At 34.2% G+C, this 25720-nt stretch overlaps 1 long non-coding RNA gene across 2 annotated transcripts; it reads left to right on the top strand.

The window, feature by feature from the left end:
- The first annotated feature begins 429 nt into the window (after positions 1-429).
- LOC127439524 (uncharacterized) lies at positions 430-5301 on the top strand. 2 transcript variants are annotated; one of them, XR_007896951.1, is made up of 3 exons: positions 430-456; positions 859-908; positions 5229-5301. It is a non-coding gene; the product is annotated as an uncharacterized LOC127439524 (long non-coding RNA). The 2 variants fall into 2 exon arrangements; XR_007896950.1 differs by lacking the exon at positions 430-456 and adding an exon at positions 739-765.
- Positions 5302-25720: the final 20419 nt, after the last annotated feature.

Here is a 25720-nt window from a genome sequence, read left to right as displayed (position 1 = left end):
AGGTTCAGTTTTATTTTTCTTCAGGGGTTCAGTTTTATTTTTCTTCAGGGGTTCAGTTTTATTTTTCTTCAGGGATTCAGTATTATTTTTCTTCAGGGGTTCAGTTTTATTTTTCTTCAGGGGTTCAGTATTATTTTTCTTAAGGGGTTCAGTTTTATTTTTCTTCAGAGGTTCAGTGTTATTTTTCTTCAGAGGTTCAGTTTTATTTTTCTTCAGGTGTTCAGTTTTATTTTTCTTCAGGGGTACAGTGTTATTTTTCTTCAGGGGTTCAGTTTTATTTTTCTTCCTGGGTTCAGTGTTATTTTTCTTCAGGGGTTCAGTTTTATTTTTATACAGAGGTTCAGTTTTATTTTTCTTCAGGGGTTCAGTTTTATTTTTCTTCAGGGGTTCAGTTTTATTTTTCTTCAGGGGTTCAGTGTTATTTTTCTTCAGGGGTTCAGTGTTATTTTTCTTCTGGTGTTCAGTGTTTTTTTTCTTGGGTTCGGTGTTATTTTTTTTCTTAGGTTCGGTTTTATTTTTCTTCATGGGCTCAGTGTTATTTTTCTTCAGGGGTTCAGTTTTATTTTTCTTCTTTGGTTCGGTTTTATTTTTCTTCAGTGGTTCAGTTTTATTTTTCTTCTTTGGTTCGGTTTTATTTTTCTTCAGTGGTTCAGTTTTATTTTTCTTCAGGGGTTCATTTTTATTTTTCTTCAGGGGTTCAGTTTTATTTTTCTTCAGGGGTTCAGTTTTATTTTTCTTCAGGGGTTCAGTGTTATTTTTCTTCTGGTGTTCAGTGTTTTTTTTCTTGGGTTCGGTGTTATTTTTTTTCTTAGGTTCGGTTTTATTTTTCTTCATGGGTTCAGTGTTATTTTTCTTCAGGGGTTCAGTGTTATTTTTCTTCAGGGGTTCAGTTTTATTTTTCTTCATGGGTTCAGTTTTATTTTGCTTCAGGGGTTCAGTATTATTTTTCTTCAGGGGTTCAGTGTTATTTTGCTTCAGGGGTACAGTGTTATTTTTCTTCAGAGGTTCAGTGTTATTTTTCTTCAGGGGTTCAGTGTTATTTTGCTTCAGGGGTACAGTGTTATTTTTCTTCAGAGGTTCAGTGTTATTTTGCTTCAGGGGTACAGTGTTATTTTTCTTCATAGGTTCAGTTTTATTTTTCTTCAGGGGTTCAGTTTTATTTTTCTTCATGGGTTCAGTGTTATTTTTCTTCAGAGGTTCAGTGTTATTTTTCTTCCTGGGTTCAGTTTTATTTTTCTTCAAGGGTTCAGTTTTATTTTTTTTCAGGGGTTCAGTTTTATTTTTTTTCAGGGGTTCAGTTTTATTTTTCTTCATGGGTTCAGTGTTGTTTTTCTTCATGGGTTCAGTGTTATTTTTATTCATGGGTTCAGTGTTATTTTTCTTCAGGGGTTCAGTTTTATTTTTCTTCATGGGTTCAGTTTTATTTTTCTTCATGGGTTCAGTTTTATTTTGCTTCATGGGTTCAGTGTTATTTTTCTTCAGGGGTTCAGTTTTATTTTTATACAGAGGTTCAGTTTTATTTTGCTTCATGGGTTCAGTGTTATTTTTCTTCATGGGTTCAGTTTTATTTTTCTTCATGGGTTCAGTGTTATTTTTCTTCAGGGGTTCAGTTTTATTTTTCTTCATGGGTTCAGTTTTATTTTGCTTCATGGGTTCAGTTTTATTTTTCTTCATGGGTTCAGTATTATTTTTCTTCAGGGGTTCAGTTTTATTTTTCTTCAGAGGTTCAGTTTTATTTTTCTTCAGAGGTTCAGTGTTATTTTTCTTCCTGGGTTCAGTTTTATTTTTCTTCAGAGGTTCAGTTTTATTTTTCTTCATGGGTTCAGTGTTATTTTTCTTCAGAGGTTCAGTTTTATTTTTTTTCAGGGGTTCAGTTTTATTTTTCTTCATGGGTTCAGTGTTATTTTTCTTCATGAGTTCAGTTTTATTTTTCTTCAGAGGTTCAGTGTTATTTTTCTTCAGAGGTTCAGTTTTATTTTTCTTCATGGGTTCAGTGTTATTTTTCTTCATGGGTTCAGTGTTATTTTTCTTCATGGGTTCAGTGTTATTTTTCTTCATGGGTTCAGTCTTATTTTTCTTCATGGGTTCAGTGTTATTTTTCTTCAGGGGTTCGGTCTTATTTTTCTTCAGGGGTTCAGTTTTATTTTTCTTCATGGGTTCAGTTTTATTTTGCTTCAGAGGTTCATTTTTATTTTTTTTCAGGGGTTCAGTTTTATTTTTCTTCATGGGTTCAGTGTTATTTTTCTTCAGAGGTTCAGTGTTATTTTTCTTCAGGGGTTCAGTGTTATTTTGCTTCAGGGGTTCAGTTTTATTTTTCTTCAGGGGTTCAGTTTTATTTTTCTTCAGGGGTTCAGTTTTATTTTTCTTCAGGGGTTCAGTGTTATTTTTCTTCAGGGGTTCAGTGTTATTTTTCTTCTGAGGTTCAGTGTTATTTTTCTTCAGGGGTACAGTGTTATTTTTCTTCAGGGGTTCAGTGTTATTTTGCTTCAGGGGTTCAGTTTTATTTTGCTTCAGGGGTTCAGTTTTATTTTGCTTCAGGGGTTCAGTTTTATTTTTCTTCAGGGGTTCAGTTTTATTTTTCTTCAGGGGTTCAGTTTTATTTTTCTTCAGGGGTTCAGTGTTATTTTGCTTCAGGGGTTCAGTGTTATTTTTCTTCTGAGGTTCAGTGTTATTTTTCTTCATGGGTTCAGTGTTATTTTTCTTCAGGTGTTCAGTGTTATTTTTCGTCTGAGGTTCAGTGTTTTTTTTCTTCATGGGATCAGTGTTATTTTTCTTCAGGGGTACAGTGTTATTTTTCTTCAGGGGTTCAGTGTTATTTTGCTTCAGGGGTTCAGTTTTATTTTGCTTCAGGGATTCAGTTTTATTTTGCTTCAGGGGTTCAGTTTTATTTTTCTTCAGGGGTTCAGTTTTATTTTTCTTCAGGGGTTCAGTGTTATTTTGCTTCAGGGGTTCAGTTTTATTTTGCTTCAGGGGTTCAGTTTTATTTTGCTTCAGGGGTTCAGTTTTATTTTTCTTCAGGGGTTCAGTGTTATTTTTCTTCAGGGGTTCAGTTTTATTTTGCTTCAGGGGTTCAGTTTTATTTTTCTTCAGTGGTTCAGTTTTATTTTTCTTCAGGGGTTCAGTTTTATTTTTCTTCAGGGGTTCAGTGTTATTTTTCTTCAGGGGTTCAGTTTTATTTTGCTTCAGGGGTTCAGTTTTATTTTGCTTCAGGGGTTCAGTTTTATTTTTCTTCAGGGGTTCAGTGTTATTTTGCTTCAGGGGTTCAGTTTTATTTTTCTTCAGGGGTACAGTGTTATTTTTCTTCAGTGGTTCAGTTTTATTTTTCTTCAGGGGTACAGTGTTATTTTTCTTCAGGGGTTCAGTTTTATTTTTCTTCAGGGGTTCAGTTTTATTTTGCTTCATGGGTTCAGTTTTATTTTGCTTCAGGGGTTCAGTGTTATTTTTCTTCCTGGGTTAAGTTTTATTTTTCTTCAGGGGTTCGGTGTTATTTTTCTTCAGAGGTTCGGTGTTATTTTTCTTCAGGGGTTCAGTGTTATTTTTCTTCCTGGGTTAAGTTTTATTTTTCTTCATAGGTTCAGTGTTATTTTTCTTCAGAGGTTCAGTGTTATTTTTCTTCAGGTGTTCAGTGTTATTTTTCTTCTGAGGTTCAGTGTTTTTTTTCTTCATGGGTTCAGTGTTATTTTTCTTCAGAGGTTCAGTGTTATTTTTCTTCAGAGGTTCAGTGTTATTTTTCTTCAGTGGTTCAGTGTTATTTTGCTTCAGGGGTTCAGTTTTATTTTTCTTCAGGGGTTCAGTTTTATTTTTCTTCAGGGGTTCAGTTTTATTTTTCTTCAGGGGTTCAGTGTTATTTTTCTTCAGGGGTTCAGTGTTATTTTTCTTCTGAGGTTCAGTGTTATTTTTCTTCATGGGTTCAGTGTTATTTTTCTTCAGGTGTTCAGTGTTATTTTTCGTCTGAGGTTCAGTGTTTTTTTTCTTCATGGGTTAAGTTTTATTTTTCTTCAGGGGTTCAGTGTTATTTTTCTTCCTGGGTTCAGTTTCATTTTTCTTCAGGGGTTCAGTGTTATTTTTCTTCCTGGGTTAAGTTTTATTTTTCTTCATAGGTTCAGTGTTATTTTTCTTCTGAGGTTCAGTGTTTTTTTTCTTCATTGGTTCAGTGTTATTTTTCTTCAGAGGTTCAGTGTTATTTTTCTTCAGAGGTTCAGTTTTATTTTGCTTCAGGGGTTCAGTTGTATTTTTCTTCAGGGGTTCAGTTTTATTTTTCTTCAGGGGTTCAGTTTTATTTTTCTTCAGGGGTTCAGTGTTATTTTTCTTCAGGGGTTCAGTGTTATTTTTCTTCTGAGGTTCAGTGTTATTTTTCTTCATGGGTTCAGTGTTATTTTTCTTCAGGTGTTCAGTGTTATTTTTCGTCTGAGGTTCAGTGTTTTTTTTCTTCATGGGTTCAGTGTTATTTTTCTTCAGAGGTTCAGTGTTATTTTTCTTCAGGGGTTCAGTGTTATTTTTCTTCAGGGGTTCAGTTTTATTTTTCTTCAGGGGTTCAGTTTTATTATGCTTCAGGGGTTCAGTTTTATTTTTCTTCAGGGTTTCAGTTTTATTTTGCTTCAGGGGTTCAGTTTTATTTTTCTTCAGGGGTTCAGTTTTATTTTGCTTCAGGGGTTCAGTTTTATTTTTCTTCAGGAGTTCAGTTTTATTTTTCTTCAGGGGTTCAGTGTTATTTTGCTTCAGGGATTCAGTGTTATTTTTCTTCAGGGGTTCAGTGTTATTTTTCTTCAGGGGTTCAGTGTTATTTTTCTTCAGGAGTTCAGTTTTATTTTTCTTCAGGGGTTCAGTGTTATTTTGCTTCAGGGATTCAGTGTTATTTTTCTTCAGGGGTTCAGTGTTATTTTGCTTCAGGGATTCAGTGTTATTTTTCTTCAGGGGTTCAGTGTTATTTTGCTTCAGGGGTTCAGTGTTATTTTGCTTCCGGGGTTCAGTTTTATTTTGCTTCAGGGGTTCAGTGTTATTTTTCTTCAGGGGTTCAGTGTTATTTTGCTTCCGGGGTTCAGTTTTATTTTGCTTCAGGGGTTCAGTTTTATTTTTCTTCAGGGGTTCAGTTTTATTTTTCTTCATGGGTTCAGTTTTATTTTGCTTCAGGGGTTCAGTGTTATTTTTCTTCCTGGGTTAAGTTTTATTTTTCTTCAGGGGTTCAGTTTTATTTTTCTTCAGGGGTTCAGTGTTATTTTGCTTCAGAGGTTCAGTTTTATTTTTCTTCAGGGGTTCAGTTTTATTTTTCTTCAGGGGTTCAGTTTTATTTTTCTTCATGGGTTCAGTTTTATTTTGCTTCAGGGGTTCAGTGTTATTTTTCTTCCTGGGTTAAGTTTTATTTTTCTTCAGGGGTTCGGTGTTATTTTTCTTCATAGGTTCAGTGTTATTTTTCTTCAGAGGTTCAGTGTTATTTTTCTTCAGGTGTTCAGTTTTATTTTTCTTCTGAGGTTCAGTGTTATTTTTCTTCATGTGTTCAGTGTTATTTTTCTTCAGGTGTTCATTGATATTTTTCTTCTGAGGTTCAGTGTTTTTTTACTTCATGGGTTCAGTGTTATTTTTCTTCAGAGGTTCAGTGTTATTTTTCTTCAGGGGTTCAGTTTTATTTTTCTTCAGGGGTTCAGTTTTATTTTTCTTCATGGGTTCAGTTTTATTTTTCTTCAGGGGTTCAGTGTTATTTTTCTTCAGGGGTTCAGTGTTATTTTTCTTCAGGGGTTCAGTTTTATTATGCTTCAGGGGTTCAGTTTTATTTTTCTTCAGGGGTTCAGTTTTATTTTTCTTCATGGGTTCAGTTTTATTTTTCTTCAGGGGTTCAGTGTTATTTTTCTTCAGGGGTTCAGTGTTATTTTTCTTCAGGGGTTCAGTTTTATTTTGCTTCAGGGGTTCAGTTTTATTTTGCTTCAGGGGTTCAGTTTTATTTTTCTTCATGGGTTCAGTTTTATTTTTCTTCAGGGGTTCAGTGTTATTTTTCTTCAGGGGTTCAGTGTTATTTTTCTTCAGGGGTTCAGTTTTATTTTGCTTCAGGGGTTCAGTTTTATTTTTGCTTCAGGGGTTCAGTTTTATTTTTCTTCAGGGGTTCAGTTTTATTTTGCTTCAGGGGTTCAGATTTATTTTTCTTCAGGGGTTCAGTTTTATTTTTCTTCAGGGGTTCAGTGTTATTTTGCTTCAGGGATTCAGTGTTATTTTGCTTCAGGGGTTCAGTGTTATTTTGCTTCCGGGGTTCAGTTTTATTTTGCTTCAGGGGTTGAGTGTTATTTTTCTTCAGGGGTTCAGTGTTTTTTTTCTTCAGGGGTTCAGTGTTATTTTGCTTCAGGGGTTCAGTGTTATTTTGCTTCCGGGGTTCAGTTTTATTTTGCTTCCGGGGTTCAGTGTAATTTTGCTTCAGGGATTCAGTTTTATTTTTCTTCAGGGGTTCAGTTTTATTTTGCTTCAGGGGTTCATTTTTATTTTTCTTCAGGGGTTCAGTGTTATTTTGCTTCAGGGGTTCAGTTTTATTTTGCTTCAGGGGTTGAGTGTTATTTTTCTTCAGGGGTTCAGTGTTATTTTTCTTCAGGATTTCAGTGTTATTTTGCTTCAGGGGTTCAGTTTTATTTTGCTTCAGGGGTTCAGTGTTATTTTGCTTCAGGGGTTCAGTTTTATTTTGCTTCAGGGGTTCAGTGTTATTTTTCTTCAGGGTTTCGGATTTATTTTTCTTCAGGGGTTCAGTTTTATTTTTCTTCAGGGTTTCAGTTTTATTTTGCTTCAGGGGTTCAGTTTTATTTTTCTTCAGGGGTTCAGTGTTATTTTGCTTCAGGGGTTCAGTTTTATTTTTCTTCACGGGTTCAGTTTTATTTTTCTTCATGGGTTCAGTTTTATTTTTCTTCAGGGGATCAGTTTTATTTTTCTTCAGGGGTTCAGTGTTATTTTTCTTCAGAGGTTCAGTGTTATTTTTCTTCAGGGGTTCAGTGTTATTTTTCTTCCTGGGTTAAGTTTTATTTTTCTTCAGGGGTTCAGTTTTATTTTCCTTCAGGGGTTCAGTTTTATTTTTTTCAGTGGTTCAGTTTTATTTTTCTTCAGGGATTCAGTTTTATTTTTCTTCAGGGGTTCAGTTTTATTTTGCTTCAGGGGTTCAGTGTTATTTTTCTTCAGGGGTTCAGTGTTATTTTTCTTCATGGGTTCAGTTTTATTTTTCTTCTGAGGTTCAGTGTTATTTTTCTTCATAAGTTCAGTGTTATTTTTCTTCAGAGGTTCAGTGTTATTTTTCTTCATAAGTTCAGTGTTAATTTTCTTCAGGGGTTCAGTGTTATTTTTCTTCCTGGGTTAAGTTTTATTTTTCTTCAGAGGTTCAGTGTTATTTTTCTTCAGGGGTTCAGTTTTATTTTTCTTCTGAGGTTCAGTGTTATTTTTCTTCATGGGTTCAGTGTTATTTTTCTTCAGAGGTTCAGTGTTATTTTTCTTCATAGGTTCAGTGTTATTTTCTTCAGGTGTTCAGTTTTATTTTTCTTCTGAGGTTTAATGTTATTTTTCTTCATGGGTTCAGTGTTATTTTTCTTCAGAGGTTCAGTGTTATTTTTCTTCAGAGGTTCAGTGTTATTTTTCTTCAGAGGTTCAGTGTTATTTTGCTTCAGGGGTTCAGTTTTATTTTGCTTCAGGGGTTCAATTTTATTTTGCTTCAGGGATTCAGTGTTATTTTTCTTCAGGGGTTCAGTGTTATTTTGCTTCAGGGGTTCAGTGTTATTTTGCTTCCGGGGTTCAGTTTTATTTTGCTTCAGGGGTTCAGTGTTATTTTTCTTCAGGGGTTCAGTGTTATTTTGCTTCCGGGGTTCAGTTTTATTTTGCTTCAGGGGTTCAGTTTTATTTTTCTTCAGGGGTTCAGTTTTATTTTTCTTCATGGGTTCAGTTTTATTTTGCTTCAGGGGTTCAGTGTTATTTTTCTTCCTGGGTTAAGTTTTATTTTTCTTCAGGGGTTCAGTTTTATTTTTCTTCAGGGGTTCAGTGTTATTTTGCTTCAGAGGTTCAGTTTTATTTTTCTTCAGGGGTTCAGTTTTATTTTTCTTCAGGGGTTCAGTGTTATTTTGCTTCAGGGGTTCAGTGTTATTTTTCTTCCTGGGTTAAGTTTTATTTTTCTTCAGGGGTTCGGTGTTATTTTTCTTCATGGGTTCAGTTTTATTTTGCTTCAGGGGTTCAGTGTTATTTTTCTTCCTGGGTTAAGTTTTATTTTTCTTCAGGGGTTCGGTGTTATTTTTCTTCATAGGTTCAGTGTTATTTTTCTTCAGAGGTTCAGTGTTATTTTTCTTCAGGTGTTCAGTTTTATTTTTCTTCTGAGGTTCAGTGTTATTTTTCTTCATGTGTTCAGTGTTATTTTTCTTCAGGTGTTCATTGATATTTTTCTTCTGAGGTTCAGTGTTTTTTTACTTCATGGGTTCAGTGTTATTTTTCTTCAGAGGTTCAGTGTTATTTTTCTTCAGGGGTTCAGTTTTATTTTTCTTCAGGGGTTCAGTTTTATTATGCTTCAGGGGTTCAGTTTTATTTTTCTTCAGGGGTTCAGTTTTATTTTTCTTCATGGGTTCAGTTTTATTTTTCTTCAGGGGTTCAGTGTTATTTTTCTTCAGGGGTTCAGTGTTATTTTTCTTCAGGGGTTCAGTTTTATTTTGCTTCAGGGGTTCAGTTTTATTTTGCTTCAGGGGTTCAGTTTTATTTTTCTTCATGGGTTCAGTTTTATTTTTCTTCAGGGGTTCAGTGTTATTTTTCTTCAGGGGTTCAGTGTTATTTTTCTTCAGGGGTTCAGTTTTATTTTGCTTCAGGGGTTCAGTTTTATTTTGCTTCAGGGGTTCAGTTTTATTTTTCTTCAGGGGTTCAGTTTTATTTTGCTTCAGGGGTTCAGATTTATTTTTCTTCAGGGGTTCAGTTTTATTTTTCTTCAGGGGTTCAGTGTTATTTTGCTTCAGGGATTCAGTGTTATTTTGCTTCAGGGGTTCAGTGTTATTTTGCTTCCGGGGTTCAGTTTTATTTTGCTTCAGGGGTTGAGTGTTATTTTTCTTCAGGGGTTCAGTGTTATTTTTCTTCAGGGGTTCAGTGTTTTTTTTCTTCAGGGGTTCAGTGTTATTTTGCTTCAGGGGTTCAGTGTTATTTTGCTTCCGGGGTTCAGTTTTATTTTGCTTCCGGGGTTCAGTGTAATTTTGCTTCAGGGATTCAGTTTTATTTTTCTTCAGGGGTTCAGTTTTATTTTGCTTCAGGGGTTCATTTTTATTTTTCTTCAGGGGTTCAGTGTTATTTTGCTTCAGGGGTTCAGTTTTATTTTGCTTCAGGGGTTGAGTGTTATTTTTCTTCAGGGGTTCAGTGTTATTTTTCTTCAGGATTTCAGTGTTATTTTGCTTCAGGGGTTCAGTTTTATTTTGCTTCAGGGGTTCAGTGTTATTTTGCTTCAGGGGTTCAGTTTTATTTTGCTTCAGGGGTTCAGTGTTATTTTTCTTCAGGGTTTCGGATTTATTTTTCTTCAGGGGTTCAGTTTTATTTTTCTTCAGGGTTTCAGTTTTATTTTGCTTCAGGGGTTCAGTTTTATTTTTCTTCAGGGGTTCAGTTTTATTTTTCTTCAGGGGTTCAGTGTTATTTTGCTTCAGGGGTTCAGTTTTATTTTTCTTCACGGGTTCAGTTTTATTTTTCTTCATGGGTTCAGTTTTATTTTTCTTCAGGGGATCAGTTTTATTTTTCTTCAGGGGTTCAGTGTTATTTTTCTTCAGAGGTTCAGTGTTATTTTTCTTCAGGGGTTCAGTGTTATTTTTCTTCCTGGGTTAAGTTTTATTTTTCTTCAGGGGTTCAGTTTTATTTTCCTTCAGGGGTTCAGTTTTATTTTTTTCAGTGGTTCAGTTTTATTTTTCTTCAGGGATTCAGTTTTATTTTTCTTCAGGGGTTCAGTTTTATTTTGCTTCAGGGGTTCAGTGTTATTTTTCTTCAGGGGTTCAGTGTTATTTTTCTTCATGGGTTCAGTTTTATTTTTCTTCTGAGGTTCAGTGTTATTTTTCTTCATAAGTTCAGTGTTATTTTTCTTCAGAGGTTCAGTGTTATTTTTCTTCATAAGTTCAGTGTTAATTTTCTTCAGGGGTTCAGTGTTATTTTTCTTCCTGGGTTAAGTTTTATTTTTCTTCAGAGGTTCAGTGTTATTTTTCTTCAGGGGTTCAGTTTTATTTTTCTTCTGAGGTTCAGTGTTATTTTTCTTCATAGGTTCAGTGTTATTTTCTTCAGGTGTTCAGTTTTATTTTTCTTCTGAGGTTTAATGTTATTTTTCTTCATGGGTTCAGTGTTATTTTTCTTCAGAGGTTCAGTGTTATTTTTCTTCAGAGGTTCAGTGTTATTTTTCTTCAGAGGTTCAGTGTTATTTTGCTTCAGGGGTTCAGTTTTATTTTGCTTCAGGGGTTCAATTTTATTTTGCTTCAGGGGGTTCAGTTTTATTTTGCTTCAGGGATTCAGTGTTATTTTTCTTCAGGGGTTCAGTGTTATTTTGCTTCAGGGGTTCAGTGTTATTTTGCTTCCGGGGTTCAGTTTTATTTTGCTTCAGGGGTTCAGTGTTATTTTTCTTCAGGGGTTCAGTGTTATTTTGCTTCCGGGGTTCAGTTTTATTTTGCTTCAGGGGTTCAGTTTTATTTTTCTTCAGGGGTTCAGTTTTATTTTTCTTCATGGGTTCAGTTTTATTTTGCTTCAGGGGTTCAGTGTTATTTTTCTTCCTGGGTTAAGTTTTATTTTTCTTCAGGGGTTCAGTTTTATTTTTCTTCAGGGGTTCAGTGTTATTTTGCTTCAGAGGTTCAGTTTTATTTTTCTTCAGGGGTTCAGTTTTATTTTTCTTCAGGGGTTCAGTTTTATTTTTCTTCATGGGTTCAGTTTTATTTTGCTTCAGGGGTTCAGTGTTATTTTTCTTCCTGGGTTAAGTTTTATTTTTCTTCAGGGGTTCGGTGTTATTTTTCTTCATAGGTTCAGTGTTATTTTTCTTCAGAGGTTCAGTGTTATTTTTCTTCAGGTGTTCAGTTTTATTTTTCTTCTGAGGTTCAGTGTTATTTTTCTTCATGTGTTCAGTGTTATTTTTCTTCAGGTGTTCATTGATATTTTTCTTCTGAGGTTCAGTGTTTTTTTACTTCATGGGTTCAGTGTTATTTTTCTTCAGAGGTTCAGTGTTATTTTTCTTCAGGGGTTCAGTTTTATTTTTCTTCAGGGGTTCAGTTTTATTATGCTTCAGGGGTTCAGTTTTATTTTTCTTCAGGGGTTCAGTTTTATTTTTCTTCATGGGTTCAGTTTTATTTTTCTTCAGGGGTTCAGTGTTATTTTTCTTCAGGGGTTCAGTGTTATTTTTCTTCAGGGGTTCAGTTTTATTTTGCTTCAGGGGTTCAGTTTTATTTTGCTTCAGGGGTTCAGTTTTATTTTTCTTCATGGGTTCAGTTTTATTTTTCTTCAGGGGTTCAGTGTTATTTTTCTTCAGGGGTTCAGTGTTATTTTTCTTCAGGGGTTCAGTTTTATTTTGCTTCAGGGGTTCAGTTTTATTTTGCTTCAGGGGTTCAGTTTTATTTTTCTTCAGGGGTTCAGTTTTATTTTGCTTCAGGGGTTCAGATTTATTTTTCTTCAGGGGTTCAGTTTTATTTTTCTTCAGGGGTTCAGTGTTATTTTGCTTCAGGGATTCAGTGTTATTTTGCTTCAGGGGTTCAGTGTTATTTTGCTTCCGGGGTTCAGTTTTATTTTGCTTCAGGGGTTGAGTGTTATTTTTCTTCAGGGGTTCAGTGTTATTTTTCTTCAGGGGTTCAGTGTTATTTTTCTTCAGGGGTTCAGTGTTATTTTGCTTCAGGGGTTCAGTGTTATTTTGCTTCCGGGGTTCAGTTTTATTTTGCTTCCGGGGTTCAGTGTAATTTTGCTTCAGGGATTCAGTTTTATTTTTCTTCAGGGGTTCAGTTTTATTTTGCTTCAGGGGTTCATTTTTATTTTTCTTCAGGGGTTCAGTGTTATTTTGCTTCAGGGGTTCAGTTTTATTTTGCTTCAGGGGTTGAGTGTTATTTTTCTTCAGGGGTTCAGTGTTATTTTTCTTCAGGATTTCAGTGTTATTTTGCTTCAGGGGTTCAGTTTTATTTTGCTTCAGGGGTTCAGTGTTATTTTGCTTCAGGGGTTCAGTTTTATTTTGCTTCAGGGGTTCAGTGTTATTTTTCTTCAGGGTTTCGGATTTATTTTTCTTCAGGGGTTCAGTTTTATTTTTCTTCAGGGTTTCAGTTTTATTTTGCTTCAGGGGTTCAGTTTTATTTTTCTTCAGGGGTTCAGTTTTATTTTTCTTCAGGGGTTCAGTGTTATTTTGCTTCAGGGGTTCAGTTTTATTTTTCTTCACGGGTTCAGTTTTATTTTTCTTCATGGGTTCAGTTTTATTTTTCTTCAGGGGATCAGTTTTATTTTTCTTCAGGGGTTCAGTGTTATTTTTCTTCAGAGGTTCAGTGTTATTTTTCTTCAGGGGTTCAGTGTTATTTTTCTTCCTGGGTTAAGTTTTATTTTTCTTCAGGGGTTCAGTTTTATTTTCCTTCAGGGGTTCAGTTTTATTTTTTTCAGTGGTTCAGTTTTATTTTTCTTCAGGGATTCAGTTTTATTTTTCTTCAGGGGTTCAGTTTTATTTTGCTTCAGGGGTTCAGTGTTATTTTTCTTCAGGGGTTCAGTGTTATTTTTCTTCATGGGTTCAGTTTTATTTTTCTTCTGAGGTTCAGTGTTATTTTTCTTCATAAGTTCAGTGTTATTTTTCTTCAGAGGTTCAGTGTTATTTTTCTTCATAAGTTCAGTGTTAATTTTCTTCAGGGGTTCAGTGTTATTTTTCTTCCTGGGTTAAGTTTTATTTTTCTTCAGAGGTTCAGTGTTATTTTTCTTCAGGGGTTCAGTTTTATTTTTCTTCTGAGGTTCAGTGTTATTTTTCTTCAGGGGTTCAGTGTTATTTTTCTTCAGGGGTTCAGTGTTATTTTTCTTCAGGGGTTCAGTTTTATTTTGCTTCAGGGGTTCAGTTTTATTTTGCTTCAGGGGTTCAGTTTTATTTTTCTTCATGGGTTCAGTTTTATTTTTCTTCAGGGGTTCAGTGTTATTTTTCTTCAGGGGTTCAGTGTTATTTTTCTTCAGGGGTTCAGTTTTATTTTGCTTCAGGGGTTCAGTTTTATTTTGCTTCAGGGGTTCAGTTTTATTTTTCTTCAGGGGTTCAGTTTTATTTTGCTTCAGGGGTTCAGATTTATTTTTCTTCAGGGGTTCAGTTTTATTTTTCTTCAGGGGTTCAGTGTTATTTTGCTTCAGGGATTCAGTGTTATTTTGCTTCAGGGGTTCAGTGTTATTTTGCTTCCGGGGTTCAGTTTTATTTTGCTTCAGGGGTTGAGTGTTATTTTTCTTCAGGGGTTCAGTGTTATTTTTCTTCAGGGGTTCAGTGTTTTTTTTCTTCAGGGGTTCAGTGTTATTTTGCTTCAGGGGTTCAGTGTTATTTTGCTTCCGGGGTTCAGTTTTATTTTGCTTCCGGGGTTCAGTGTAATTTTGCTTCAGGGATTCAGTTTTATTTTTCTTCAGGGGTTCAGTTTTATTTTGCTTCAGGGGTTCATTTTTATTTTTCTTCAGGGGTTCAGTGTTATTTTGCTTCAGGGGTTCAGTTTTATTTTGCTTCAGGGGTTGAGTGTTATTTTTCTTCAGGGGTTCAGTGTTATTTTTCTTCAGGATTTCAGTGTTATTTTGCTTCAGGGGTTCAGTTTTATTTTGCTTCAGGGGTTCAGTGTTATTTTGCTTCAGGGGTTCAGTTTTATTTTGCTTCAGGGGTTCAGTGTTATTTTTCTTCAGGGTTTCGGATTTATTTTTCTTCAGGGGTTCAGTTTTATTTTTCTTCAGGGTTTCAGTTTTATTTTGCTTCAGGGGTTCAGTTTTATTTTTCTTCAGGGGTTCAGTTTTATTTTTCTTCAGGGGTTCAGTGTTATTTTGCTTCAGGGGTTCAGTTTTATTTTTCTTCACGGGTTCAGTTTTATTTTTCTTCATGGGTTCAGTTTTATTTTTCTTCAGGGGATCAGTTTTATTTTTCTTCAGGGGTTCAGTGTTATTTTTCTTCAGAGGTTCAGTGTTATTTTTCTTCAGGGGTTCAGTGTTATTTTTCTTCCTGGGTTAAGTTTTATTTTTCTTCAGGGGTTCAGTTTTATTTTCCTTCAGGGGTTCAGTTTTATTTTTTTCAGTGGTTCAGTTTTATTTTTCTTCAGGGATTCAGTTTTATTTTTCTTCAGGGGTTCAGTTTTATTTTGCTTCAGGGGTTCAGTGTTATTTTTCTTCAGGGGTTCAGTGTTATTTTTCTTCATGGGTTCAGTTTTATTTTTCTTCTGAGGTTCAGTGTTATTTTTCTTCATAAGTTCAGTGTTATTTTTCTTCAGAGGTTCAGTGTTATTTTTCTTCATAAGTTCAGTGTTAATTTTCTTCAGGGGTTCAGTGTTATTTTTCTTCCTGGGTTAAGTTTTATTTTTCTTCAGAGGTTCAGTGTTATTTTTCTTCAGGGGTTCAGTTTTATTTTTCTTCTGAGGTTCAGTGTTATTTTTCTTCATGGGTTCAGTGTTATTTTTCTTCAGAGGTTCAGTGTTATTTTTCTTCATAGGTTCAGTGTTATTTTCTTCAGGTGTTCAGTTTTATTTTTCTTCTGAGGTTTAATGTTATTTTTCTTCATGGGTTCAGTGTTATTTTTCTTCAGAGGTTCAGTGTTATTTTTCTTCAGAGGTTCAGTGTTATTTTTCTTCAGAGGTTCAGTGTTATTTTGCTTCAGGGGTTCAGTTTTATTTTGCTTCAGGGGTTCAATTTTATTTTGCTTCAGGGGGTTCAGTTTTATTTTGCTTCAGGGGGTTCAGTTTTATTTTTCTTCACGGGTTCAGTTTTATTTTTCTTCATGGGTTCAGTTTTATTTTTCTTCAGGGGATCAGTTTTATTTTTCTTCAGGGGTTCAGTGTTATTTTTCTTCAGAGGTTCAGTGTTATTTTTCTTCAGGTGTTCAGTGTTATTTTTCTTCCTGGGTTAAGTTTTATTTTTCTTCAGGGGTTCAGTTTTATTTTCCTTCAGGGGTTCAGTTTTATTTTTTTCAGTGGTTCAGTTTTATTTTTCTTCAGGGGTTCAGTTTTATTTTTCTTCAGGGGTTCAGTGTTATTTTTCTTCAGGGGTTCAGTTTTATTTTTCTTCAGTGTTTCAGTTTTATTTTTCTTCATGGGTTCAGTGTTATTTTGCTTTAGGGGTTCAGTTTTATTTTTCTTCAGGGGTTCAGTGTTATTTTTCTTCAGGGGTTCAGTTTTATTTTTCTTCAGGGGTTCAGTGTTATTTTGCTTCAGGGGTTCAGTTTTAATTTTCTTCAGGGGTTCAGTTTTATTTTTCTTCAGTGTTTCAGTTTTATTTTTCTTCATGGGTTCAGTGTTATTTTGCTTTAGGGGTTCAGTTTTAATTTTCTTCAGGGGTTCAGTGTTATTTTTCTTCAGGGGTTCAGTTTTATTTTTCTTCAGGGGTTCAATTTTATTTTTCTTCAGGGGTTCAGTTTTAATTTTCTTCAGGGGTTCAGTTTTATTTTTTTTCAGGGGTTCAGTGTTATTTTTCTTCAGGGTTTCGGATTTGTTTTTCTTCATAGGTTCAGTGTTATTTTTCTTCATGGTTTCAGTTTTATTTTTCTTCTGAGGTTCAGTGTTATTTTTCTTCATGGGTTCAGTTTTATTTTTCTTCAGGGGTTCAGTTTTATTTTTTTCAGTGGTTCAGTGTTATTTTTCTTCAGGGGTACAGTTTTATTTTGCTTCAGGGGTTCAGTGTTATTTTTCTTCAGGGGTTCAGTTTTATTTTTCTTCAGGGGTTCAGTGTTATTTTGCTTCAGGGGTTCAGTTTTATTTTTCCTCAGGGGTTCATTTTTATTTTTCTTCAGGGGTTCAGTTTTAATTTTCTTCAGGGGTTCAGTTTTATTTTTTTTCAGGGGTTCAGTGTTATTTTTCTTCAGGGGTTCAGTGTTATTTTTCTTCATGGGTTCAGTTTTATTTTTCTTCAGGGGTTCAGTTTTATTTTTCTTCAGGTGTTCAGTGTTATTTTTCTTCAGGGGTTCAGTGTTATTTTTCTTCATGGGTTCAGTGTTATTTTTCTTCATGGGTTCAGTTTTATTTTTCTTCAGGGGTTCAGTGTTATTTTTCTTCAGGGGTTCAGTGTTATTTTTCTTCAGGGGTACAGTGTTATTTTTCTTCAGGGGTTCATTTTTATTTTGCTTCAGGGGTTCAGTTTTATTTTGCTTCAGGGGTTCAGTTTTATTTTTTTTTCAGGGGTTCAGTGTTATTTTTCTTCAGGGTTTCAGTTTTAATTTTCTTCAGGGGTTCAGTTTTATTTTTTTTCAGGGGTTCAGAGTTATTTTTCTTCAGGGTTTCGGATTTGTTTTTCTTCATAGGTTCAGTGTTATTTTTCTTCATGGGTTCAGTTTTATTTTTCTTCAGGGGTTCAGTTTTATTTTTTTCAGTGGTTCAGAGTTATTTTTCTTCAGGGGTTCAGTGTTATTTTTCTTCAGGGTTTCAGTGTTATTTTTCTTCAGGGGTTCAGTTTTATTTTTCTTCAGGGTTTCAGTGTTATTTTTCTTCAGAGGTTCAGTTTTATTTTTCTTCATGGGTTCAGTTTTATTTTTCTTCAGGGGTTCAGTGTTATTTTTCTTCAGGGTTTCAGTGTTATTTTTCTTCAGGGGTTCAGTTTTATTTTGCTTCAGGGGTTCAGTTTTATTTTTCTTCAGGGGTTCAGTGTTATTTTTCTTCAGAGGTTCAGTGTTATTTTTCTTCAGGGGTTCAGTTTTATTTTTCTTCAGGGGTTCAGTGTTATTTTGCTTTAGGGGTTCAGTTTTATTTTGCTTAAGGGGTTCAGTTTTATTTTTTTCAGGGGTTCAGTTTTATTTTTCTTCAGGGGTTTAGTTTTATTTTTCTTCATGGGTTCAGTGTTATTTTGCTTCAGGGGTACAGTTTTATTTTTCTTCAGTGTTTCAGTTTTATTTTTCTTCATGGGTTTGTTTTATTTTGCTTTAGGGGTTCAGTTTTATTTTGCTTAAGGGGTTCAGTTTTATTTTTTTCAGGGGTTCAGTTTTAATTTTCTTCAGGGGTTCAGTTTTATTTTGCTTCAGGTGTTCAGTTTTAATTTTCTTCAGGGGTTCAGTTTTATTTTTCTTCAGGGGTTCAGTTTTATTTTTCTTCAGGGGTTCAGTTTTATTTTTCTTCAGGGGTTCAGTTTTATTTTTCTTCAGGGATTCAGTTTTATTTTTCTTCAGGAGTTCAGTGTTATTTTTCTTCAGGGGTTCAGTTTTATTTTTCTTCAGGGGTTCAGTGTTATTTTTCTTCAGGGGTTCAGTGTTATTTTTCTTCAGGGGTTCAGTGTTATTTTTCTTCAGGGGTTCAGTTTTATTTTTCTTCAGGGGTTCAGTGTTATTTTTCTTCAGGGGTTCAGTTTTATTTTTCTTCAGGGGTTCAGTTTCATTTTTCTTCAGGGGTTCAGTTTTATTTTTCTTCAGGGGTTCAGTTTTATTTTTCTTCAGGGGTTCAGTTTTATTTTTCTTCAGGTGTTCAGTTTTATTTTTCTTCAGGGGTTCAGTTTTATTTTTCTTGAGGGGTTTGTTTTATTTTGCTTCAGGGGTTCAGTGTTATTTTTCTTCAGGGGTTCAGTGTTATTTTTCTTCATGGGATCAGTGTTATTTTTCTTCAGGGGTTCAGTGTTATTTTTCTTAAGGGGTTCAGTGTTATTTTTCTTCAGGGGTTCAGTTTTATTTTTCTTCAGGGGTTCAGTGTTATTTTTCTTCAGGGGTTCAGTTTTATTTTTCTTCATGGGTTCAGTTTCATTTTTCTTCAGGGGTTCAGTTTTATTTTTCTTCAGGGGTTCAGTTTTATTTTTCTTCAGGGGTTCAGTTTTATTTTTCTTCAGGTGTTCAGTTTTATTTTTCTTCAGGGGTTCAGTTTTATTTTTCTTGAGGGGTTTGTTTTATTTTGCTTCAGGGGTTCAGTTTTATTTTTCTTCAGGGGTTCAGTTTTATTTTTCTTCAGGGGTTCAGTGTTATTTTCCTTCAGGGGTTCAGTGTTATTTTCCTTCAGGGGTTCAGTGTTATTTTTCTTCAGGGGTTCAGTGTTATTTTTCTTCAGGGGTTCAGTGTTATTTTTCTTCAAAGGTTCAGTGTTATTTTTCTTCAGGGGTTCAGTTTTATTTTTCTTCCTGGGTTCAGTTTTATTTTTATTCAGGGGTTCGGTTTTATTTTTCTTCATGGGTTCAGTGTTATTTTTCTTCCTGGGTTCAGTGTTATTTTTCTTCAGGGGTTCAGTGTTATTTTTCTTCAGGGGTTCAGTGTTATTTTTCTTCAGGGGTTCAGTGTTATTTTTCTTCAGGGGTTCAGTTTTATTTTTCTTCAGGGGTTCAGTTTTATTTTTCTTCATGGGTTCAGTTTTATTTTGCTTCAGGGGTTCAGTGTTATTTTTCTTCCTGTGTTAAGTTTTATTTTTCTTCAGGGGTTCGGTGTTATTTTTCTTCATAGGTTCAGTGTTATTTTTCTTCATGGGTTCAGTGTTATTTTTCTTCAGAGGTTCATTGTTATTTTTCTTCAGGGGTTCAGTGTTATTTTTCTTCAGGGGTTCAGTGTTATTTTTCTTCCTGGGTTAAGTTTTATTATTCTTCAGGGGTTCAGTGTTATTTTTCTTCAGGGGTTCAGTTTTATTTTTCTTCAGGGGTTCATTTTTATTTTTTTCAGTGGTTCAGTGTTATTTTTCTTCAGAGGTTCATTGTTATTTTTCTTCAGGGGTTCAGTGTTATTTTTCTTCAGGAGTTCAGTGTTATTTTTCTTCATGGGTTCAGTTTTATTTTTCTTCAGGTGTTCAGTGTTATTTTTCTTCAGGGGTTCAGTTTTATTTTTCTTCAGGGGTTCAGTGTTATTTTTCTTCAGGGGTTCAGTTTTATTTTTCTTCAGGGGTTCAGTGTTATTTTTCTTCATGGGTTCAGTTTTATTTTTCTTCAGGGGTTCAGTGTTATTTTTCTTCAGGGGTTCAGTTTTATTTTTCTTCAGGGGTTCAGTTTTATTTTTCTTCAGGGGTTCAGTGTTATTTTTCTTCATGGGTTCAGTTTTATTTTTCTTCAGGGGTTCAGTTTTATTTTTCTTCAGGGGTTCAGTTTTATTTTTCTTCAGGGGTTCAGTGTTATTTTTCTTCATGGGTTCAGTTTTATTTTTCTTCAGGGGTTCAGTTTTATTTTTCTTCAGGGGTTCAGTGTTATTTTTCTTCAGGGGTTCAGTTTTATTTTTCTTCAGGGGTTCAGTTTTATTTTTCTTCAGGGGTTCAGTGTTATTTTTCTTCAGGGGTTCAGTTTTATTTTTCTTCAGGGGTTCAGTTTTATTTTTCTTCAGGGGTTCAGTGTTATTTTTCTTCAGGGGTTCAGTTTTATTTTTCTTCAGGGGTTCAGTTTTATTTTTCTTCAGAGGTTCAGTTTTATTTTTCTTCAGGGGTTCAGTGTTATTTTTCTTCAGGGGTTCAGTTTTATTTTTCTTCAGGGGTTCAGTTTTATTTTTCTTCAGGGCTTCAGTGTTATTTTTCTTCATGGGTTCAGTTTTATTTTGCTTCAGGGGTTCAGTTTTATTTTGCTTCAGGGGTTCAGTTTTATTTTTCTTCAGGGGTTCAGTGTTATTTTTCTTCATGGGTTCAGTTTTATTTTTCTTCAGGGGTTCAGTGTTATTTTGCTTCAGGGGTTCAGTTTTATTTTTCTTCAGGGGTTCAGTTTTATTTTTCTTCAGAGGTTCAGTTTTATTTTTCTTCAGGGGTTCAGTGTTATTTTGCTTCAGGGGTTCAGTGTTATTTTTCTTCAGAGGTTCAGTTTTATTTTTCTTCAGAGGTTCAGTTTTATTTTGCATCAGGGGTTCAGTTTTATTTTTCTTCAGGGGTTCAGTGTTATTTTGCTTCAGAGGTTCAGTTTTATTTTTCTTCAGGGGTTCAGTGTTATTTTTCTTCAGGGGTTCAGTTTTATTTTTCTTCAGGGGTTCAGTTTTATTTTTCTTCAGGGGTTCAGTTTTATTTTTCTTCAGGGGTTCAGTGTTATTTTTCTTCATGGGTTCAGTTTTATTTTTCTTCAGGGGTTCAGTGTTATTTTGCTTCAGGGGTTCAGTGTTATTTTTCTTCAGGAGTTCAGTGTTATTTTTCTTCAGAGGTTCAGTTTTATTTTTCTTCAGAGGTTCAGTTTTATTTTTCTTCAGGAGTTCAGTGTTATTTTTCTTCAGAGGTTCAGTTTTATTTTTCTTCAGTGGTTCAGTTTTATTTTGCTTCAGGGGTTCAGTTTTATTTTTCTTCAGAGGTTCAGTTTTATTTTTCTTCAGGGGTTCAGTGTTATTTTGCTTCAGGGGTTCAGTTTTATTTTTCTTCAGGAGTTCAGTGTTATTTTTCTTCAGAGGTTCAGTTTTATTTTTCTTCAGGAGTTCAGTGTTATTTTTCTTCAGGGGTTCAGTTTTATTTTTCTTCAGAGGTTCAGTTTTATTTTTCTTCAGGGGTTCAGTTTTATTTTTCTTCAGGGGTTCAGTTTTATTTTTCTTCAGGGGTTCAGTGTTATTTTTCTTCAGGGGTTCAGTTTTATTTTTCTTCAGGGGTTCAGTTTTATTTTTCTTCAGGGGTTCAGTTTTATTTTGCTTCAGGGGTTCAGTTTTATTTTTCTTCAGGGGTTCAGTGTTATTTTGCTTCAGGGGTTCAGTGTTATTTTTCTTCAGGGGTTCAGTTTTATTTTTCTTCAGGGGTTCAGTTTTATTTTTCTTCAGGGGTTCAGTTTTATTTTTCTTCAGGGGTTCAGTTTTATTTTTCTTCAGGGGTTCAGTTTTATTTTTCTTCAGGGGTTCAGTTTTATTTTTCTTCAGGGGTTTAGTGTTATTTTTCTTCAGGGGTTCAGTTTTATTTTTCTTAAGTGTTTCAGTTTTATTTTTCTTCAGGGGTTCAGTTTTATTTTTCTTCAGGGGTTCAGTGTTATTTTTCTTCAGGGGTTCAGTTTTATTTTTCTTAAGTGTTTCAGTTTTATTTTTCTTCATGGGTTCAGTTTTATTTTTCTTCAGGGGTTCAGTGTTATTTTTCTTCATGGGTTCAGTTTTATTTTTCTTCAGGGGTATCAGTTTTATTTTTCTTCAGGGGTTCAGTGTTATTTTTCTTCAGGGGTTCAGTGTTATTTTTCTTCAGGGGTTCAGTTTTATTTTTCTTCAGGGGTTCAGTTTTATTTTTCTTCATGGGTTCAGTTTTATTTTTCTTCAGGGGTTCAGTGTTATTTTTCTTCAGGGGTTCAGTGTTATTTTTCTTCAGGGGTTCAGTTGTTATTTTTCTTCAGGGGTTCAGTGTTATTTTTCTTCAGGGGTTCAGTGTTATTTTTCTTCAGGGGTTCAGTTTTATTTTTCTTCATGGGTTCAGTTTTATTTTTCTTCAGGGGTTCAGTGTTATTTTTCTTCAGGGGTTCAGTGTTTATTTTTCTTCAGGGGTTCAGTGTTATTTTTCTTCAGGGGTTCAGTGTTATTTTTCTTCATGGGTTCAGTTTTATTTTTCTTCATGGGTTCAGTGTTATTTTTCTTCAGGGGTTCATTTTTCTTTTTCTTCAGGGGTTCAGTGTTATTTTTCTTCAGGGGTTCAGTGTTATTTTTCTTCAGGGGTTCAGTGTTATTTTTCTTCAGGGGTTCAGTGTTATTTTGCTTCAGGGGTTCAGTTTTATTTTTCTTCAGGGGTTCGGTGTTATTTTGCTTCAGGGGTTCAGTTTTATTTTTCTTCAGGGGTTCAGTTTTATTTTTCTTCAGGGGTTCAGTGTTATTTTTCTTCAGAGGTTCAGTTTTATTTTGCTTCAGGGGTTCAGTTTTATTTTTCTTCAGGGGTTCAGTGTTATTTTTCTTCAGAGGTTCAGTTTTATTTTTCTTCAGGGGTTCGGTGTTATTTTGCTTCAGGGGTTCAGTGTTATTTTGCTTCAGGGTTTCAGCGTTATTTTTCTTCAGGGGTTCAGTTTTATTTTTCTTCCTGGGTTCGGTTTTATTTTTCTTCAGGGGTTCAGTTTTATTTTTCTTCAGAGATTCAGTGTTATTTTTCTTCATGGGTTCAGTTTTATTTTTATTCAGGGGTTCAGTTTTATTTTTCTTCAGAGGTTCAGTTTTATTTTTCTTCCTGGGTTCGGTTTTATTTTTCTTCAGGTGTTCAGTGTTATTTTTCTTCAGAGGTTCAGTTTTATTTTTCTTCAGGGGTTCAGTTTTATTTTTCTTCAGGGGTTCAGTGTTATTTTTCTTCAGGGGTTCAGTTTTATTTTTCTTCAGGGGTTCAGTTTTATTTTTCTTCAGGGGTTCGGTTTTATTTTTCTTCAGGTGTTCAGTGTTATTTTTCTTCAGAGGTTCAGTTTTATTTTTCTTCAGGGGTTCAGTGTTATTTTTCTTCAGATGTTCAGTTTTATTTTTCTTCAGGGGTTCAGTTTTATTTTTCTTCAGGGGTTCAGTTTTATTTTTCTTCAGGGGTTCAGTTTTATTTTTCTTCAGGGTTTCAGTTTTATTTTTCTTCAGGGGTTCAGTTTTATTTTTCTTCAGGGGTTCAGTGTTATTTTTCTTCAGGGGTTCAGTTTTATTTTTCTTCAGGGGTTCAGTTTTATTTTTCTTCAGGGGTTCAGTTTTATTTTTCTTCAGGGGTTCAGTTTTATTTTTCTTCATGGGTTCAGTGTTATTTTTCTTCAGGGGTTCAGTTTTATTTTTCTTCAGGGGTTCAGTGTTATTTTTCTTCAGAGGTTCAGTTTTATTTTTCTTCAGGGGTTCAGTTTTATTTTTCTTCCTGGGTTCAGTGTTATTTTTCTTCAGGGGTTCAGTTTTATTTTTCTTCAGGGGTTCAGTTTTATTTTTCTTCAGGGGTTCAGTGTTATTTTTCTTCAGGGGTTCAGTTTTATTTTTCTTCATGGGTTCAGTGTTATTTTTCTTCAGGGGTTCAGTTTTATTTTTCTTCAGGGGTTCAGTGTTATTTTTCTTCAGGGGTTCAGTTTTATTTTTCTTCAGGGGTTCAGTTTTATTTTTCTTCAGAGGTTCAGTTTTATTTTTCTTCAGAGGTTCAGTTTTATTTTTCTTCAGGGGTTCAGTTTTATTTTTCTTCAGGGGTTCAGTGTTATTTTTCTTCAGGGGTTCAGTTTTATTTTTCTTCAGAGGTTCAGTTTTATTTTTCTTCAGAGTTTCAGTTTTATTTTTCTTCAGGGGTTCAGTATTATTTTTCTTCAGGGGTTCAGTTTTATTTTTCTTCAGGGGTTCAGTATTATTTTTCTTCATTGGTTCAGTTTTATTTTTCTTCAGGGGTTCAGTGTTAATATTTCTTCATGGGTTCAGTTTTATTTTTCTTCAGGGGTTCAGTGTTATTTTTCTTCATTGGTTCAGTTTTATTTTTCTTCATGGGTTCAGTTTTATTTTTCTTCATGGGTTCAGTGTTAATATTTCTTCTTGGGTTCAGTTTTATTTTTCTTCAGATGTTCGCTTTTATTTTTCTTCATGTGTACAGTTTTATTTTTCTTCAGGGGAATCAGTTTTATTTTTCTTCATTGGTTCAGTTTTATTTTTCTTCATGGGTTCAGTGTTAATATTTCTTCTTGGGTTCAGTTTTATTTTGCTTCATGTGTACAGTTTTATTTTTCTTCAGGGGTTCAGTTTTATTTTTCTTCATTGGTTCAGTTTTATTTTTCTTCATGGGTTCAGTGTTATATTTCTTCATGGGTTCAGTTTTATTTTGCTTCATGTGTACAGTTTTATTTTTCTTCAGGGGTTCAGTTTTATTTTTCTTCATTGGTTCAGTTTTATTTTTCTTCATGGGTTCAGTGTTAATATTTCTTCTTGGGTTCAGTTTTATTTTTCTTCAGGTGTTCAGTGTTATTTTTCTTAAGTGTTTCAGTTTTATTTTTCTTCAGAGGTTCAGTTTTATTTTGCTTCATGGGTTCAGTGTTATTTTGCTTCAGGGGTTCAGTTTTATTTTTCTTCAGGAGTTCGTTTTATTTTTCTTCAGGGGTTCAGTTTTATTTTTCTTCAGGGGTTCAGTGTTATTTTTCTTCAGGAGTTCGTTTTATTTTTCTTCAGGGGTTCAGTTTTATTTTTCTTCATAGGTTCAGTTTTATTTTTCTTCATGGGTTCAGTGTTATTTTTCTTCAGGGGTTCAGTTTTATTTTTCTTCAGGGGTTCAGTTTTATTTTTCTTCAGGGTTTCAGTGTTATTTTTCTTCAGGGGTTCAGTTTTATTTTTCTTCAGGGGTTCAGTGTTATTTTTCTTCAGGGGTTCAGTGTTATTTTTCTTCATGGGTTCAGTGTTATTTTTCTTCAGGGGTTCAGTGTTAATTTTCTTCATGGGTTCAGTTTTATTTTTCTTCAGGGGTTCAGTGTTATTTTTCTTCATGGGTTCAGTTTTATTTTTCTTCAGGGGTTCAGTTTTATTTTTCTTCATGGGTTCAGTTTTATTTTTCTTCAGGGGTTCAGTTTTATTTTTCTTCAGGGGTTCAGTGTTATTTTTCTTCATGGGTTCAGTTTTATTTTTCTTCAGGGGTTCAGTGTTATTTTTCTTCAGGGGTTCAGTTTTATTTTTCTTCATGGGTTCAGTTTTATTTTTCTTCAGGGGTTCAGTTTTATTTTTCTTCAGGGGTTCAGTGTTATTTTTCTTCAGGGGTTCAGTGTTATTTTGCTTCATGGGTTCAGTGTTATTTTTCTTCAGGGGTTCAGTGTTATTTTTCTTCAGGGGTTCAGTTTTATTTTTCTTCAGGGGTTCAGTGTTATTTTTCTTCATGGGTTCAGTTTTATTTTTCTTCAGGGGTTCAGTTTTATTTTTCTTCATGGGTTCAGTTTTATTTTTCTTCAGGGGTTCAGTTTTATTTTTCTTCAGGGGTTCAGTGTTATTTTTCTTCATGGGTTCAGTTTTATTTTTCTTCAGGGGTTCGGTTTTATTTTTCTTCAGGGGTTCAGTTTTATTTTTCTTCAGGGTTTCAGCGTTATTTTTCTTCAGGGGTTCAGTTTTATTTTTCTTCAGGGGTTCAGTGTTATTTTTCTTCAGGGGTTCAGTTTTATTTTTCTTCAGTGGTTCAGTTTTATTTTGCTTCAGGGGTTCAGTTTTATTTTTCTTCAGGGGTTCAGTGTTATTTTTCTTCAGGGGTTCAGTTTTATTTTTCTTCAGAGGTTCAGTTTTATTTTTCTTCAGGGGTTCAGTTTTATTTTTCTTCAGGAGTTCAGTGTTATTTTTCTTCAGGGGTTCAGTGTTATTTTTCTTCAGGGGTTCAGTTTTATTTTTCTTCAGAGGTTCAGTTTTATTTTTCTTCAGGGGTTCAGTTTTATTTTTCTTCAGAGGTTCAGTTTTATTTTTCTTCAGCGGTTCAGTTTTATTTTGCTTCAGGGGTTCAGTTTTATTTTTCTTCAGGAGTTCAGTGTTATTTTTCTTCAGGGGTTCAGTTTTATTTTTCTTCAGAGGTTCAGTTTTATTTTTCTTCAGGGGTTCAGTTTTATTTTGCTTCAGGGGTTCAGTTTTATTTTTCTTCAGGAGTTCAGTGTTATTTTGCTTCAGGGGTTCAGTGTTATTTTGCTTCAGGGGTTCAGTTTTATTTTTCTTCAGGGGTTCAGTTTTATTTTTCTTCAGGAGTTCGTTTTATTTTTCTTCAGGGGTTCAGTTTTATTTTTCTTCATAGGTTCAGTGTTATTTTTCTTCAGGGGTTCAGTTTTATTTTTCTTCAGGGGTTCAGTTTTATTTTTCTTCAGGGTT

Source organism: Myxocyprinus asiaticus, unplaced genomic scaffold, assembly GCF_019703515.2.
Source record: "Myxocyprinus asiaticus isolate MX2 ecotype Aquarium Trade unplaced genomic scaffold, UBuf_Myxa_2 HiC_scaffold_78, whole genome shotgun sequence".
Lineage (NCBI taxonomy): Eukaryota > Metazoa > Chordata > Actinopteri > Cypriniformes > Catostomidae > Myxocyprinus > Myxocyprinus asiaticus.
The sequence above is the reverse complement of the archived record's forward strand: the minus strand, read 5'-3'. Positions and strand labels throughout refer to the sequence as shown.